At 48.0% G+C, this 15,515-nt stretch overlaps 1 long non-coding RNA gene across 1 annotated transcript; it reads left to right on the forward strand.

Moving 5' to 3' along the window:
* The first annotated feature begins 6,522 nt into the window (after positions 1 to 6,522).
* On the forward strand, positions 6,523 to 11,748 carry LOC134477687 (uncharacterized). The gene is made up of 2 exons (XR_010049829.1): positions 6,523 to 7,512; positions 8,036 to 11,748. It is a non-coding gene; the product is annotated as an uncharacterized LOC134477687 (long non-coding RNA).
* The last annotated feature ends 3,767 nt before the right edge of the window (positions 11,749 to 15,515 follow it).

The following is a 15,515-nucleotide window of genomic DNA, read 5'->3' on the forward strand; positions in this document are numbered from 1 at the left end:
GGAGAAGAAGACAGCATTTAAGTTTGAGGCTAAAGACATAGCTCAGTAGTTGAGCACTTCCTTAAATTGGGAGCCCCTGGTTTTGAATGTCAGCACACACTCAAAGTAAAAAATTTACTAGATTATGTAAGTAAATTTACTTTACCTCTAGTCCTATAACATTGTTTGAATTTGAACTTTACTGGGAGAAAATTTCAAGTGTTTTATCCCCAAGAAAATGGTGCTTCTAAACTGGATGTGATGGCTCACGCTTGTAATCCCAGCACTTGGTGAGCTTGAGGCAGGAGGATCATTGCAAGTTTGAGACCAGCCTAGGCTACAAAGTGAGCTCAAGGCCAGCCTGAACTGCATAGAGAGACCCTGTCTCAAAAAGAAAGAAAGAAAATGGTGCTCTGTCCTATTCAGGTATCCAAGATGGCTGAGCAGTGGGTACAGCTGGAGACTAGGGACAGTTTAGGCTCCCCTGATGCCCACAGGCCACTTACAAGGTCATGGGATTCCTGGCACTTGTGTCCACACTGTGACCTGAAAGGTTTAGAGCCCTCTCAAGGGAAGGCTTCGCAGCCCTGGTTGTGTAACTCGAGTCAAAACCCTGGGCACTAAAGTTTTTCCTCTCTGCCTTGGTTCATGCAATTTTAAGCCAGTCTAGGGTCATCAATTTAGAACTGGTAAATATGGTGCTCTGCTTGTGGTCAGGGCTATGACAGAGCTGACTTTGGCATGGGGAACATGTAGGAGCACCCCAGGAACAGCTGCCCCTGCCCCTTTTGCCCAGTGGACTGGGACAGCCCTGCACCTCCCTTACCAGTCTATCAAACTGAGACTGCTGCTCTTTGTTAAGCCTTTCCTGCAGATTTGGGGGTACTGCTTCCAAGTACATGGCCCTATACCTGGCTGTGTTATTCTGCTTCTGTGTGTGCATTTTATTTTTTATTTTTTTGAAACAGCATCCTCCATAGAGCCCAGGCCAGCCTTGAGCTCTCTATATAGTCCAAGCTGGGCTGGAACTTGAGATCTTCCTGCCTCTGCCTCTCCTGTGTTGGGACATAGATATGCCCCACCATGCCCTGCTGTTTGTGCATTTTAATCCCGTGTGGGCCTATTTCTAGAGGGAAGGAAGGAGTGGGTGAGTGAGTGTTCTGGGGAAAGGGCAGGGAGGGAATTAGCAACAGGTAACTGGATGAATCATGTGAATGATCACGTGCAGAGCACAGGGGCCTGGCCAGGAGTGAGACGACTCTCTGTGACTAGAGTCGCCCAGCTAGCAGGCTGCAGACGAGATTGCCTCCAGGTCTCCAGCAGACAGAAGAGTCTGGGTAAAGTGTTGCCAGCATGTGTCCCTTTAGAAGACAGACAAGGGATTCTCTTTGCTTGCTGGGTTTTTGAGACAAGGTGTCACCTTCAACTGACTGCTAGCCCAGGCCTCAGCCTTTTGTGTCCTGAAATTTATAGCTGTGTACTGCCACCCCTGGTGAGACAGACAGGGACTTTTAAGGGGACAGACAAACTCAGACAAGGCGTAGGGTGAAGAAGAGGAGACAAGAAGGGGAGACATAGGGTGTTTTCAGGGTGTGCACTGTTACCCAGCTCTCAGGGGTGCCTGCTGGGAATGGTAGCACATACCTGTAATCTCAGAATTTAGGAGGCTGATGCAGGAGGACTGCAGTGAATTCAAGGCCAGCCTCGCTACATAGCAAGATTATCTCAAAAAAATTAATTAAATTAGCAGGGCATGGTGGTACCTATCTATAACCCAGCTCTAAGGAGGCTGAGGCAGGGAGAATTGCTTCAAGGCCAGACTGGGCTACACAGTGAGTTCAAGGACTGCCAGAACTACATAGTGAGACCCTGTCTCCAAAACAAAATGAAACAAACAGACAAACAAATATCACATCTGCCCTTGCCAGGCCATTACAGGTAGAAAATCCCAGCAAAAGGGGTATGGTAGAGGTGGGGGAAGTAACAGAAATGTCATTTAGTTTCCCAAGTCTTCCCACCCCTTTCCCCCAGTAGCCTAAGGCTCCATGAGTGACATGCCTCGGGGGATGGCCTCAGCGGAGCTGCCAATGGCCCAGCGCTCTAAGCTGGGCAAACTGAACTAGCTCCAGATGGACTGCGGTCAAGGCCCTTGAGGCCAGGCCAGGGACACTGTGCAAGTGGTGTGGGGTAACATGATTGAGCATGGCTGCCAGATCCCAAGGAACCCTGCCTGGAGCTGAAATCCAGGTGGCTGCAGAATGGACACAGACGAAGGCTGGGACAAGCTTTCCAGATTTGTTTGGTTTTGGTTTTTGAGATAGGGTCTCACTGTGTAGTCCAGGCTGGCCTCAAATTCACTGTAATCCAGCCTCTCACATGCTGGGATAATGGGCAGGCACCATGCCTATTTAGCTTTCCAGTTTAAAAATGATTTTTACACACACAAACACACACACACACCTGCTCTCTATGGGCCCAGGTTATTCAGCTATCCTCCACCTCCTTTTTTGGGACGGGGGACTAAGGATCAGACCCAGGACCTCTAGCATACCGGACAAGTTTTCTACCACACCGTCACCCCGAAGGCTGTTTTTCTTCATGTGTCACTCCAGTTCTAAGCTACTGTGGGACAGAAAGATCAACAGTCATAAAGCATGCCTGCAGTAGCAGGCTGAGGCAGGAGGACCACCTAATGTTTGAGGTCAGGTTGTGCTACATAGTAAGTTCAAGGCCAGCCTGAACTACATAGACTACATAGAGAGACCCTGTCTCAAAACAACAACAACCAAAAGTGGAAGGCTGGGACTAAATAGAAGACCTTCCAAGATGAAAAACATACTTCTTCTGAATGGAAAATTTGGAGACATCAAGAGTCCAGTGACTAGCTAGGAAGAGACATTTACAGGGGGAGCAGCAGGCCCTTCCTCCAGAGGCCTCAGATCACCCCAGAGGCCCAGGCTTCTGCTTACTCGGGAATACTACCTGTGTCCGCTCTTCGGAGAATCCACCACGGCCCCGTATGAAAGCTGCCCAGAGTGGAGCCAGGAAGCTGGCAGGCTTCCCACCCAGCCCCATGCCCAGCCTCCCCCATCACATCCTCCCCTGGTTCTTGGAAAAGCCAGTCCTGCCTCTCCCTGATGCAATGAGCTCCAGGTCAGCCTTGGGCTTCTAGGACCGCTGAGTAGGAAAGGGGGGCCCACAGATCCCCCTACACAGCTGCACGACTATGGTGGCCCAGCCCTGTGGTTTACTGATGAGAAAACTGACAGCTCCACTTCAATTTCCATTTCTAGCCCTGTTTGGGTCCCTCCCCTGGGAGGACTTATTTGCTGCTGTATACATCACTTGCTAGAAGGCTATGAGATATATTTGCTTTTATTTTGGTGGTGTTGTTGGTTGGTGTCTTATTTCGGTTTGTATGTTTGTTTGTTTGTTTGAGACAGGGTCTCACTGTATAGGTCAGGCTGGCCTCAAACTCACAGCGATCCTTCTGCCGGAACTGAGTGCTGGGATTACCGTGTGCACTATCACACCTGGTTTAAGGCTATCATATTTTAAAACTCTGTGGCCACACAAGATTTGTCACTCACCAAGAGCACGTCTGCCTCATCCCCAGCTGGGGGAGTCCTGGACGCAAGAGCCAGTCCTGACCTCCCTTGGCCCCAGCACCTCAGGAGCATAAGGCTGCTGACCCAAAGGCTGAAGGGAGAAATGTGGGCTCTGTCTTCCCTCCGTGTGTTTCCAGCCATTTCTTCACTTCTTCCTCCCTGTTTTCCTTCCACACAGTTTCACTGAGCTTCAACAAGTGCTGTCCACAGAGCAGGGTGCTGTGGGGGAGGCCACGAATGCCAGCTCAGGACGCAGGGGGCCCAGCTGCCTCCTGCTCTGGGGCACTGAGTCACCCTCACTTGGAGGGCTCTTGTCTAAACTGATCCGGGGACCCCAGGAGCATCTAGGAAGCAGTTGGGGACCCTCCTCATGCTACACAAGGGCCAGGAGGGGCCTGGCTGGGGATGGAGGAGACCCAGAGTGAGACACACAAAGCATAGCATCTGGCCCCTGCTCTTCCAGGCCTTCTCAGGCTTTGTGTTAGTCAGCTGTCTGCCATGGTGACAACTCCCTGAGAGGAAAGGTTTACTTCAGCTCATAGTGTCACAGGTCTTGGTCAGCGGTCAGCTGGTGCCATTGTTGCTGGGCCTGTAGGTTGGCAGAGCATCTTAGCAGAAGGGAGAGAGGAGAAGAAAGGAGGAGAGAGAGAGAGAGAGCACTGACAATAAGACACCCCCAAGGGCCCGTTCCCTTCAGCTAGACCCTGCATCCGAGTTCCCATCACTTCCCTACAACCCATCAGATTCTGAGCTTATCCACCAATCAGCAGGTTAATCCATGGATGAGGTCACAGCCCTCGTGACCCAAAGCACCTCTCCTACTGCTGTGCTGGACACCACAAGCTCTGACACAACAGCCTTCAGGGACACAACATATCCAAACCCTCACGAGCTCTGAACCTGCAGGCCACTCTCAGACATTCCGGAGGACCTTCTCTCCTTCCAGCCCAATGACCGGCTCCTATTCTGGTGTCTCCATGACTCCTGTTTTCACAGTCCTGCTGCAATACCAAGTCCCATCCCTCAATCAAGCATCATCAGGGACCTCAGATTAGCTTTGTATCATTGCAATAACGTGTTACACACATCACAAGATGGGGTGTAACTCAGCAGTAGAACACACGCTTGGCATGTGCAGGGCCCTGGATTCAAATCCCAGCACCAAAAGCAAACAAACCATGATATTTATTTAAATGAAAATTTGCACGGAAGACCAATGAATGAGACACAGAGAAGAATCTATTTGGCTGAAGCACGATGGGAAAGGCAACAGCTCCATTCTTTTGCCAGCTCTCATTTGTCCTTAGATAACCAGAGAGATTTCACAAAGCACAGCTAGAAAAACCACCTGCCTGGATTAAGTCCAAAGCTTTATCCTGGCTGCACTGCCACTCTGGCCTTACTGCCACAGGCAAGTTGCCAAGTCAGCTCTCTCCACTCTGTGCCAAGTTCTGGGCTGGTAAAGGGGTGCCCTGCACACATCACCTGGGACCTTGGGAAGCTCAGAGCCTAAGGGGAAGATCAGACAACTAAACCAAACCTTTTCCCCGGGCCTAGTAAGGTAAGAGCTAAGGCAGAGAGACAAGGGAAGTGATTGGCCCAGCCTGGGAGTCTGGAGAAGCCTCCAGGAGAGTTAAACTTTGTAAAGTTAGCAAGGTAAAAAAAAGTGGGAATAATGTTAAATGCAGGACATTAAGGGAGAAATAGAAGCAGGCATAGTGGCACATGTCTGAAATTCCAGCAGTCTGAGAGGCTGAAGCAGGAGGATCACAAGTTGGAACCCAGCCTGGACAACTTAGTGATTTAGGGAGACCTTGTCTCAAAAACAGAAAGCACAATGTGACAGCCCTGAATTGGATGCCTAGTATATATATTTTAAAAGAAAAGGTGCAGGGGGGTCTGGCGAGAGTGTTTGTTTTCCTTTCAGTATATAGGTACATATGCACTCAGGAATACGCACTACATGGACAGTGCACACATTAAACACTATAAATGTAAGATATGCTATATGACTGTGTACAGGATATGCTATGTGTAATAAAAGATACATCTGTATATTATCAATTAATACATGTACAGTAAATAAAAACCTACATAGGAATGAAAACATATATTTAAAGACTTAAAGAGCCATCTCTGCAGTGAAAAAAGGAAAAGGTGGATAACGTAGATACTTTGTATTTATTAGGTCTTATTTCTCAAGCAAAGGAATGGATACATGGATATTTATGGATTCACTGTTTATTGCACTAAGTACTTAAAGGGGGAAGAGAGGATGCTTTCCAAGTAGAAATAACAGTTTGAGCAAAGTTCAAAGGCAATGATGCATTCTGCCATACCAATTTTTTTTTTTTTTCTTGTCTTTTTCGTTTTTATCGGTACCGGGGACCGAACTCACGACTGCCTGCTTGCAAGGCAGATGCTTATGCCGCTGAGCTAAATCCCCAGCCCCTTGCCATACCAATTTGATTAGTGACTCCTGCACTCTCTTCCAAGCATCAGAGTAAGTCTTCCTTCTCTCATCTTCTGTCTCTCTGTCTGTCTGTCTGTCTCTCTCTTTCTCTGGTACTGGGAATTGAACCCTGAGCCTTTGCCTAAGCTGGGTATGAACTCGTGATCCTCCTGCCTCAGCCTCAGAGTGTTGGGATTACAGGTATGGGCCACCACGCTAAGCCTCAGGAAATTTTCCAAATCTTTTCTCCTTCTTTCTACCTCACTCCCTGATATTCCGCCTCAACCTCACGCAGCTTCCCTTTCTGACCAGATCTGCCCCGCAGGCCAGGCTCTCAGCCCGGTTGCAAGGTCTGCCTTGCCGTTAGCCATTGGTTAATGGCTCAGCTCCTAACCTTGGGAGTAGCAGGCGAACCCAGTGCAGCGCGAGGTCAGCCGCTGAGGCTCGGCCAGCAGGGGGCGCTGCCGGGCAGGCCCAGACTCGGGCTCCGCCGCACCCCTACTGTGCGAGCTCAATCCAAACCTCCGGAATCCCGCGCCGGTGGGAAACACGTGCGCTTCCAGGCTCAGGATTGTTTAGCCTTCCACGGCGAGCGGGAAGGTGATGGTGGGAGAAAATAGTCTCTTTTCTGCAAGACATCGCTCACAGCACTGGCAGCGCCAGTGTTTTTTAGCTGGTTTGGAGGGAGGCTGTTTTGTGTGTGTTTGGTACTGAGGATCGAACCCAGCGGCGCTCTACCCCAGAGCTATATCACCATCCGTTTCCGTTTATTTGGAGATAAGGTCTCGCTGAATTGCCTAGGCCCCACGCGAACTTGCGGTCCTTCTCGGTCAGCGCCGGGGTTGCAAGCGTGGGCCACAGTCCCCAGGCTGGCAGGGCTTTTAAGGACCTACTTTAGCAGAGGGAAGCAAGGAGCTGATTCTGCTTTCCCTGCAACTGCGAAGTGACCCATGGGCTCCTCTGCTGTTCCGGAGGGAAATTCTTGCAGATCCCGTAGCTTTTCAGAGGTGCGTCCCAGGCCAAGCCACGCGCAACACCGCCCCAGTCCGCGGGAGGCGCTGGGCGCACACTGGGGCGCCGGCGGGGCCTCAGCCCTCCTCCTTCCGGCCCGGGGCTCCGTGGGGCGGGCGCGGGGGGAGCGGTAAGGGGTGAGGCCCGATGCCCAGAGCACTTTGGTGGGCGGTTAGGAAAACCCACCGCGACACTCAGCTGTGGCACCGCCAAGAAAGTGGTGCTCACATCGCCTCGGTGTCGGCAGGCGACCCTTCACACACTTCCAGGCACACTGGATGCGCTTTTGCAAGGAGACCCTTGGGGAGGTGGTCTACAGGAAACAGCTGGAAGCGCAGCTTACTGTGTGTCACTCGTGGTCACCTGTCCACTTCTCAGATCACAGTCAGATTCCAAACCCCAGAGCGCCACCTCGAAGACCCCTCAGATAGTTTTCTTTCATCCAGCACCTTGTACTCCCTGGTGAGATGTGGGTTGCGGGAACAGGCCGGGTGCTGACAGGTCTCTGCAAAGGAATTTCCAAATTCCTGCGCATTTCTACCTCTTCCCTGGGGCCAGGAGGGCGGTGAAGAGATGCTTTTATCTTCCTGGGGAGTCCTGCCTGCATTGGTGGTCTAGTCTCTGGATTGCTTTAGGGTTAGCAACTCCAGTGTTGTCTTAGGCTTCCAGGCCTTAGCTAAATTTTGAGGCAAGCTAGCTGTGGCTGCGCAAGGCTGTAATCGCAACACTCCAGGAAGCCGAGTCAGGGAACCATGAGTTGGAGTGCAACCTGGGCAATTTGCTGAACCTCTGTTTCAAAATAAAAAATAAAAAAGGTCAGAGGACAAGACATAGCTCAGTGCAAAAACTTTAGGTTAGGGTTAGGGCTAGTTGACTTCCAGTACTGGGGAAAAAAATTTTAAAGTTAAAAAGCGTTAACATGTTGTGAGAATTAGTCTCGGAACTCTAGCCAAAGTAATTCTATCTGGTAATGGGTCCTTTTCAGCTGTCCAGGGGGACCCTGCCAGGTGCTGAGGCTGTGCCAGACTGCAGCCCAGCCAGGTCATCTGTGCTGTTTGAGCCCTGCTTGTGAGAGACCAGGGCCACAAGAATTTACCAGTTGTCAAGGAATACAGAAAAGTTAAAGAGTTTATTGATGGACTGCAAGAGGGCAGCAGGTGAGTGAGTCCAAGAGAAGGCTGCACTGTCACGGTGAAAACTGGTTTTTGTTTTTGTTTTGTTTTGTTTTTTGAGACAAGAGTCTTGTTTTGTAGTTCAGGCTGGCCTCTAACTCATAGCAAGCTTCCTGCCTCAACCTCCTGAGGCTGGGGTATCAGCTACCACGCCTAGCTAAAAAGCTGAAGTTTTTATCTTTGATTTTAGCATAGGGAGGGGACTTGTAAACTTCATCCCAGGAATGTTTCATCAGATCCTGGTGGTTCTGTTGTCCATCTCAATTCTAAACAGAGCCAAGTGTTGTCTGAAGACTGATGAAATGTTTTCTGACAGAACCCTTGGTGCTGGAAACACTTCTCAGTAAAATTAATAAATTGGAAAGATTAAAGTTGGTGGAAAGGGGGAGGGGAGCAGGACAAAACAAGTATGTTTATACTTGAAATGGGCTTTGGATGTTGTACTGGGATGGGAGAGAAATGGTACTCTTTAAGGCATGTCTAGCAGTTAGAGCAGGTGGTGATGAATGGATGATCTTTTGCCCATAGCTTACATGGTGGTCTCACCACTCAGCTGCAGTGTGGTCTGTAAAGTGTTGGGAGCCGCGGCCGACACCGGTCGCCTTACTTGGCAGACGTAGGGCCTGTGGGTGGGAGCGGAGCCTGAGCTAGATTGCCCCTCCCATCGAGTGAGTCAAGTTGGCGCCTGCTTCCTGCCCCCTGATTGCGCTGGTGACTTAAACAGCCCGCGCAATAGAATAGTCTGCCTAGCAACAACTGATGTTAGCCAATCAGCCCGCATCGCGCGCTTTGAACTGATTGGCCACTGTTACCCTATAAAAGTAAATGCCTCTCCCGCCACGAGGGAGAAGCACAGAGAGAAAGCACAGAGAGAGATAGAGAAAGTCCACCGGCGAGAAAGGGCTGGTGGCAGAGAGGAGGCCTCGCGGGGCCCACGCGGAGACAAATAAAGGCAAGGTTGCACACCGCCAGACTTTGTCGTGTGTCTTTCCTGCCGGCCGGGAGCGACCCCGACATTTGGTGACCCGCACGGGGACTGATCAACCCCGAGACACGGCGGTGGTGTGCAACGCTCCAGCGTGGTGCTGCCGGACAGGTGAGTTGGGGATAAGCCTGGGCTCTGGGTGGCGCGCACCTACAGGGCTTTTAGACTCCCCTCAGGCTCACGCGTAGGTGACGGGTTCTTTAAGTCACACGCGGTGAGTTACAGCCCTTAGAGGTTGAGGATGGGTAATTTACCGAGCGCGGAGGCGCGGCCCTTGGTAAAGGCCCTTAGGAAGCTTTTAAAAGCTAGAGACCTCAGGGTAGGTCAAAAAACACTGAAACTATTCATAGCAGAGATAGATAGGGTGGCTCCCTGGTTTTTACCCACAGGGCATTTAAACCTGCCGTCATGGGAGAAGTTAGGCAGGGACCTCGCCTCGGCGGAATTGGGAGGCGATATTTCGCCGGCTATTCGCCCCCTGTGGGAAATGATACATGCGTGCCTTGACTCCTATGCCGAGTTGCGCCGCGAATTGTGTGCGTGCGCCGCTCGAAAAAAGCAGAGAGAGGAAAAAGGACCCCCGAGCGCTCTCTGGCGGGGAGGAGATAGAGAGCCATCCGCTCCGCCCTGGAGCTCTTCTCCAGAAGCGGCTCCCCGCCGAGAGGCCGCTACAGGGAACCCTCCCTTCTCTCAGCCGGCACAGGAAGTGACGCCCCGTTCCACTCTGTCGCGACCGCCGTCCTATGACGTTGCGCCGCGGGGCGGACGGTATTTTCATGGGCGGCTACTCTGCCGAGCAGGCTGAGAAAAACGCCGGTCGAGGAAACGGGGGCTGGGGATTTAGCTCAGCGGCATAAGCGCCTGCCTTGTAAGCAGGCAATCGCGAGTTCGATCCCTGGTACCGATAAAAAAAAAAAAAAAAAAAAAAAAACGAAAAAGACCAAAAATAAAAAAAATAAAAAATAAAAAACAAAAAGGGGGAGTAAGCCAAGGCCTGCCTCCAAAGGCGCGGTTATCTATGGCATGACAATGGATGGGCCCGGATCCGGTGGTTAGCTGGAACCGAGGCGCGGTTTGTGTTTTTCCGCAGGAACCGGGACGAAAACCACTGTGGGTCCCAGAGAGGTTGACGCGACAAGTCCCTCGACTGAAGATCAGGCCTGTTCCACCAGAGGCCAACCGCAGACCCAACAACAAGATGAGCCCTAAAAGAACTGCAGGACAATCCCTTTTTGGGGAGCCTGGAATGGCTTGCTCCCCTATGTTTTACCATTGCTAGGCCCTCTATGCTCCTTGTTCTTGCTCCTGCTTATAGGACCATGCTTGCTCCGATGGGTTACATCATTTATTAATGGGCGCCTTGCGGCGGCCCGGCGTCAAGTACGCCTGGTTGCCCATGCGGCCCTGGCAGCAGCCCGTGATGGGCACAATGACCCCCAGGCCTACGCATGGCTCGCTCGACTGGCCTACGACCGGGTCTAGATGTGGCGGGTCTTCCGCACTCCTTCCCTAATGACACCACACAGCAGGGTAGGTGAGTCAATGACGGGTAAGAGCGTGCCTCCCCAGCACGACTCGACCTAAGCCAGGCCCTACCCCATGGCGCACGAAAGCCGCTGGATTACTAGAATCTGACCAGATCTAGATGCCTCTCCGAGGGGATCACACGGAGGGGCATGAGTGCATGCCTATGTGCATCCAGGTTCCGTCCAGTTCACTCCTGGCCCTGGAAAAAGGACGAGGGTCTCAAGGCCTTGGCGGACCCGGGGCGGCCGACCAGGGTCCAAGCCAAGGGCCTACGGTGGGCCTCAACACAGGGCATAAGCCTCTGCACTCGATCCAGGGCGGGCTGCGATGCATACATTCATTCAAAGTAAATAAATTAGGGGGAGATGTTGGGAGCCGCGGCCGACACCGGTCGCCTTACTTGGCAGACGTAGGGCCTGTGGGTGGGAGCGGAGCCTGAGCTAGATTGCCCCTCCCATCGAGTGAGTCAAGTTGGCGCCTGCTTCCTGCCCCCTGATTGCGCTGGCGACTTAAACAGCCCGCGCAATAGAATAGTCTGCCTAGCAACAACTGATGTTAGCCAATCAGCCCGCATCGCGCGCTTTGAACTGATTGGCCACTGTTACCCTATAAAAGTAAATGCCTCTCCCGCCACGAGGGAGAAGCACAGAGAGAAAGCACAGAGAGAGATAGAGAAAGTCCACCGGCGAGAAAGGGCTGGTGGCAGAGAGGAGGCCTCGCGGGGCCCACGCGGAGACAAATAAAGGCAAGGTTGCACACCGCCAGACTTTGTCGTGTGTCTTTCCTGCCGGCCGGGAGCGACCCCGACAGTAAAGAAACAATGCTAAAATAACCACAGCTCCGTGCATTCCACGACCTTACCAGAGAGTCCTTGCTGACAAGGATGTCGACTCGAGAGCACACACAGCTTTCCCCAAGGCCCCCTCTTGGTTTTGATCCTGCTTTTGTGTTTTTTGATATTTTTTAAATTTTAAAACAAAATAAAAAATAAAAATACTGAATTTCAAAACAAAATAGTAGATTAACTCTGGTTAATATATTGTGTATTGTTATCTTCAAAGTACTTGTTCAGATTGCAAGATAGAGGCATGGAAAAACAGATCAAACAATTGAACAATAAAGGCACAACCTGTTCTTTTTAATTAACAGAGATTAGTAGTATAGTTATCTATCTTGTGTGTGTATACTATTATCTTTTCTTTCTTTTCTCCTTTTCCCTATTCCAGTTGTTCTTTCCTTTTGAGCAGTTTCTCTCACTTTCACTTTCTGAATATCTGTTGTACATTTTTGGATCTTATTTACTCTTAGTTTTTTACACGAGGGAGACAATTCCATATTTGCGCATGTGAATCTGATTTATTTCACTTTTGAGTGTGATCTCAAGTTGCATCCATCTACCTATAAAAGTCTCAAGCTTCAGCAGCATAATCGCCTGCCTGCCTTGTAAGTGTACAGTTGTGAGTTCAATCCCTTGTACCGATAAAAAACGCAAAAGACCAAAAAAAAAAAAAAAAAAAAGTCTCAAGCTTATCCTTCTTTCTAGCTGAGTAATACTCCGTTGTATAAAAATACCACATCTTTTTTATCCATTCCATGGTTGATGGGCATTTGGATGTTTAGCTGTTACAAACTGTACCGCTGTAAATATGGTGCACATATATCACTGTGGTATGATGTTTTCAGTTCTTCTGGGAAAATACGTAGAAGAGGAATACCTGCATGGGACCTCTAATCCTCATTTTTTGAGGAATCTCCACACTGATTTCCATAGTGGTTGTACCAGTCTACACTCCCACCAACAGTGAAAAAGAGTTCCTTTTCCCCCATACACTTGTCAGCACTTGTTATTGGTTGATTTCTTTCTTTTTTTTTTTTTTTTTGGTCTTTTTCCTTTTTATTGGTACCGGGGATCGAACTCACGACTGCCTGCTTGCAAGCACCTATTTATCCTGGCAGCTTACCTCAGGTGGAGCATCTTCGCTCAATGCCATGCTGATGGATGTAATCCAGCTGGCATTAAGTTGACCACCAGTTCTTAATCCATAACAGATAGATTCTCAGTGTTGTTTAATTTGTATTTCTCAAATGACCAGCAATGTTGAACATTTTTATGTATTTATTTACCATTTGTGTTTAATTTTAAAAAGCATAAAATGATGGGGCTGGGGATTTAGCTCAGCGGCATAAGCGCCTGCCTTGCAAGCAGGTGGCTGTGAGTTCGATCCCCGGTACCGATAAAAAAAAAAAAAAGCAAGCATAAAATGAAACAAACTAAACAGAATAAAGCAAAGCAAAACAGAACAGTGAAAATGATACAGGACTTTAAAACAAGATAATAGAAAATCAACAATGGCTATCATACCTACTCTTGTTATCATCAAAATAGCTGCCTATACCATCAGATATAGTAAAATAAAACAAAACAGAACAGAATAAAACAAAACAAAACAATGAAAGCAATACAAGACTTCAAAGCAAGATAATAGAAAATCAACAATGGCTACCATAATATATCTTATTTTTGAAATAGCTGCCCATGCTATCAAATATAATAAAATCAAACAAAACAAAACAGAATAAAGCCAAACAAAACAAAGCAATGAAGCTGAGCATGGTGGTACATGCCTGAAATCTTAGCACTTCGGAGGCTGAGGCAAGAGGATCCTTGCAAGACTGAGACCAGCCTGGGCTACAACGTAAGTTCAAGGCCAACTCCAGCTGCATAGCAAGACCCTGTGTCAAAACAACAACAACAACAACAAAACCATCAGAACTTTAAAACAAGATAATAGAGAATTAGCAATGGCTACCACCTTCAGAAGGGGATCCTCCGCAGTTGCTATGCTGCATATTGCTATCCTCCAAAAAGATGCTCAAATCACTGGCTTTAGGCCTGCAAAGTCAATCAAATACTGAACACTACAAGCATTGAGTTGTTTTTCTTTTCCTCAGTAGCTGTCAGCTTGGTTTCTCTGGCTGCTTACCAGGGGTAGGGATAGGTGGCCCAGCTCTTATTGTCTCCTAGCCCACGTGCTGACCAGTTCACCAGCAGGCGGCAGGCGGCGGCTTCCTGTTTCTTCTCCCTGCAGCCTTTGACTGCTGCTGACTCCCAGGAAGGGGTTTCAGTACTTTATGCGTTCTATATAGAAGTGCTTTTTCTGAAAGACAGTTGGCTAAAATTTTTTTTCATTCTGTGGATTTTCTTTTCACTCTGTTGGTGATTTCTTTTGATGTGCAAAAACTTTTTAAATAAAGTGAGATCCTAGTTGTTAATTCTTTGAAGTGATTCCCATGCAGTTTGCATTTTGTTCACACGCTCTCTGCCTACCACTATGTCTTTAAGATTTCTTTTTTGTCTTTTTTGTTTTTATCGGTACCAGGGATCAAACTCACGACCATACACTTGCAAGGCAGGTGCTTATGCTGCTGAGCTAAATCCCCAGGCCCTGTCTTTAAGATTTCTGCCTACCTTGTCTTCCAGTAGATTTAGTGTTTTTGTGTTAATATTTAGATCTTTAATTCATTTTTACTTTAGTTTAGTGCATGGTGATAGATATGTGTCTAGTTTTAGTCTTCTGCGTGGAAAGCCAATTTTTCCACCCTTTTTAAGGAGGCTATCTTTCTTCCAGTGAACATGTTTGGGCCCTTTGTCACAGATAATGTGGCTAAGTGCTTTTGTAGTTGTGTCTGCATCTTTTAGGCTGTTCACTAATCCTCAGGTCTTTTTTTCAACACTATGCTGATTTTATAATAGTAGCTTTGTAGTATAATTTCAAGTCTGAGATTGTGATGGCTCTTGCCTGCCTTTGTTACCCAGGATTGCCTTTGCTTTCCCAGGTCTCTTCTGCTTCCAAATGACTTTTAGGAATGTTTTCTCTAGATCCGTGAAGTATGTGAATAGAATTTTAATTGGAATTGCATTAAATCTGTATAACAATTTTAGGAGTATGGCCATTTTCACAATGTTGGTTCTTCCTATCTAAGAGCAAGGGATATCTTTCTTTCTTTTTTTTTTTTTTTGTCTTTTTCATTTTTATTGGTACCGGGGATTGAACTCACAACCGCCTGCTAGCAAGGCAGGTGCTTATGCCGCTGAGCTAAATCCCCAGCCCCTGAACAAGGGATATCTTTCCATTTCTGATATCCTCTTCAGTCTCCTTTTTTCAGAGAACTATAATTTTCAACATATACATCTTTTTCATTCTTTATTAGATTGATTCCTAAGTATTTCATTTTTTGAATGCTATTTTGAGAGGAGTTATTTCTATGATTTCTCTCTCAATGAGTTTGTTGTTTATGTACAATAATGTTATTGATGCTGGGGATATAGCTTGTTGGCACAAGCACCTGCTTGGCAAGCACAAGGTCCTGAGTTTTGATTCTTGGTACAAAAAAAAAAAAAAAGAAAGAAAGAAAGAAAGAAAAAAAAAGAAAATAATGCTATTAATTTTTGAGTGTTGTCTTTGTATCCAGCTACACTGTTGAATTTGCTTATTAACTCTAAAACTCTTCAGTAGAGTTTTTGGGGTCTTTTATGTAGAGTATCATGTCATCTGCAAATAATGACAATTTAACTATTTCCTTTCCAATCCTTATTCCTTTTATTTCTCTCTGCTTTGTTTTGTAATTACTGCTCTATAAATGTAGCCACTTGACAGGATGGAATATAACTTCCTAGGTGCTACAGCCTACAAGTTGTGTGTTGCTCTGTTACTAGTAAGCCCTAATAAATTCATTCCCTCACCAACCTGGGTTTGTCTGAGTGGGTTTTTTTATTTTAA

This window comes from Cavia porcellus, unplaced genomic scaffold (assembly GCF_034190915.1).
Source record: "Cavia porcellus strain 051 isolate PalLab524CR breed Dunkin Hartley unplaced genomic scaffold, mCavPor4.1 scaffold_9, whole genome shotgun sequence".
NCBI lineage: Eukaryota > Metazoa > Chordata > Mammalia > Rodentia > Caviidae > Cavia > Cavia porcellus.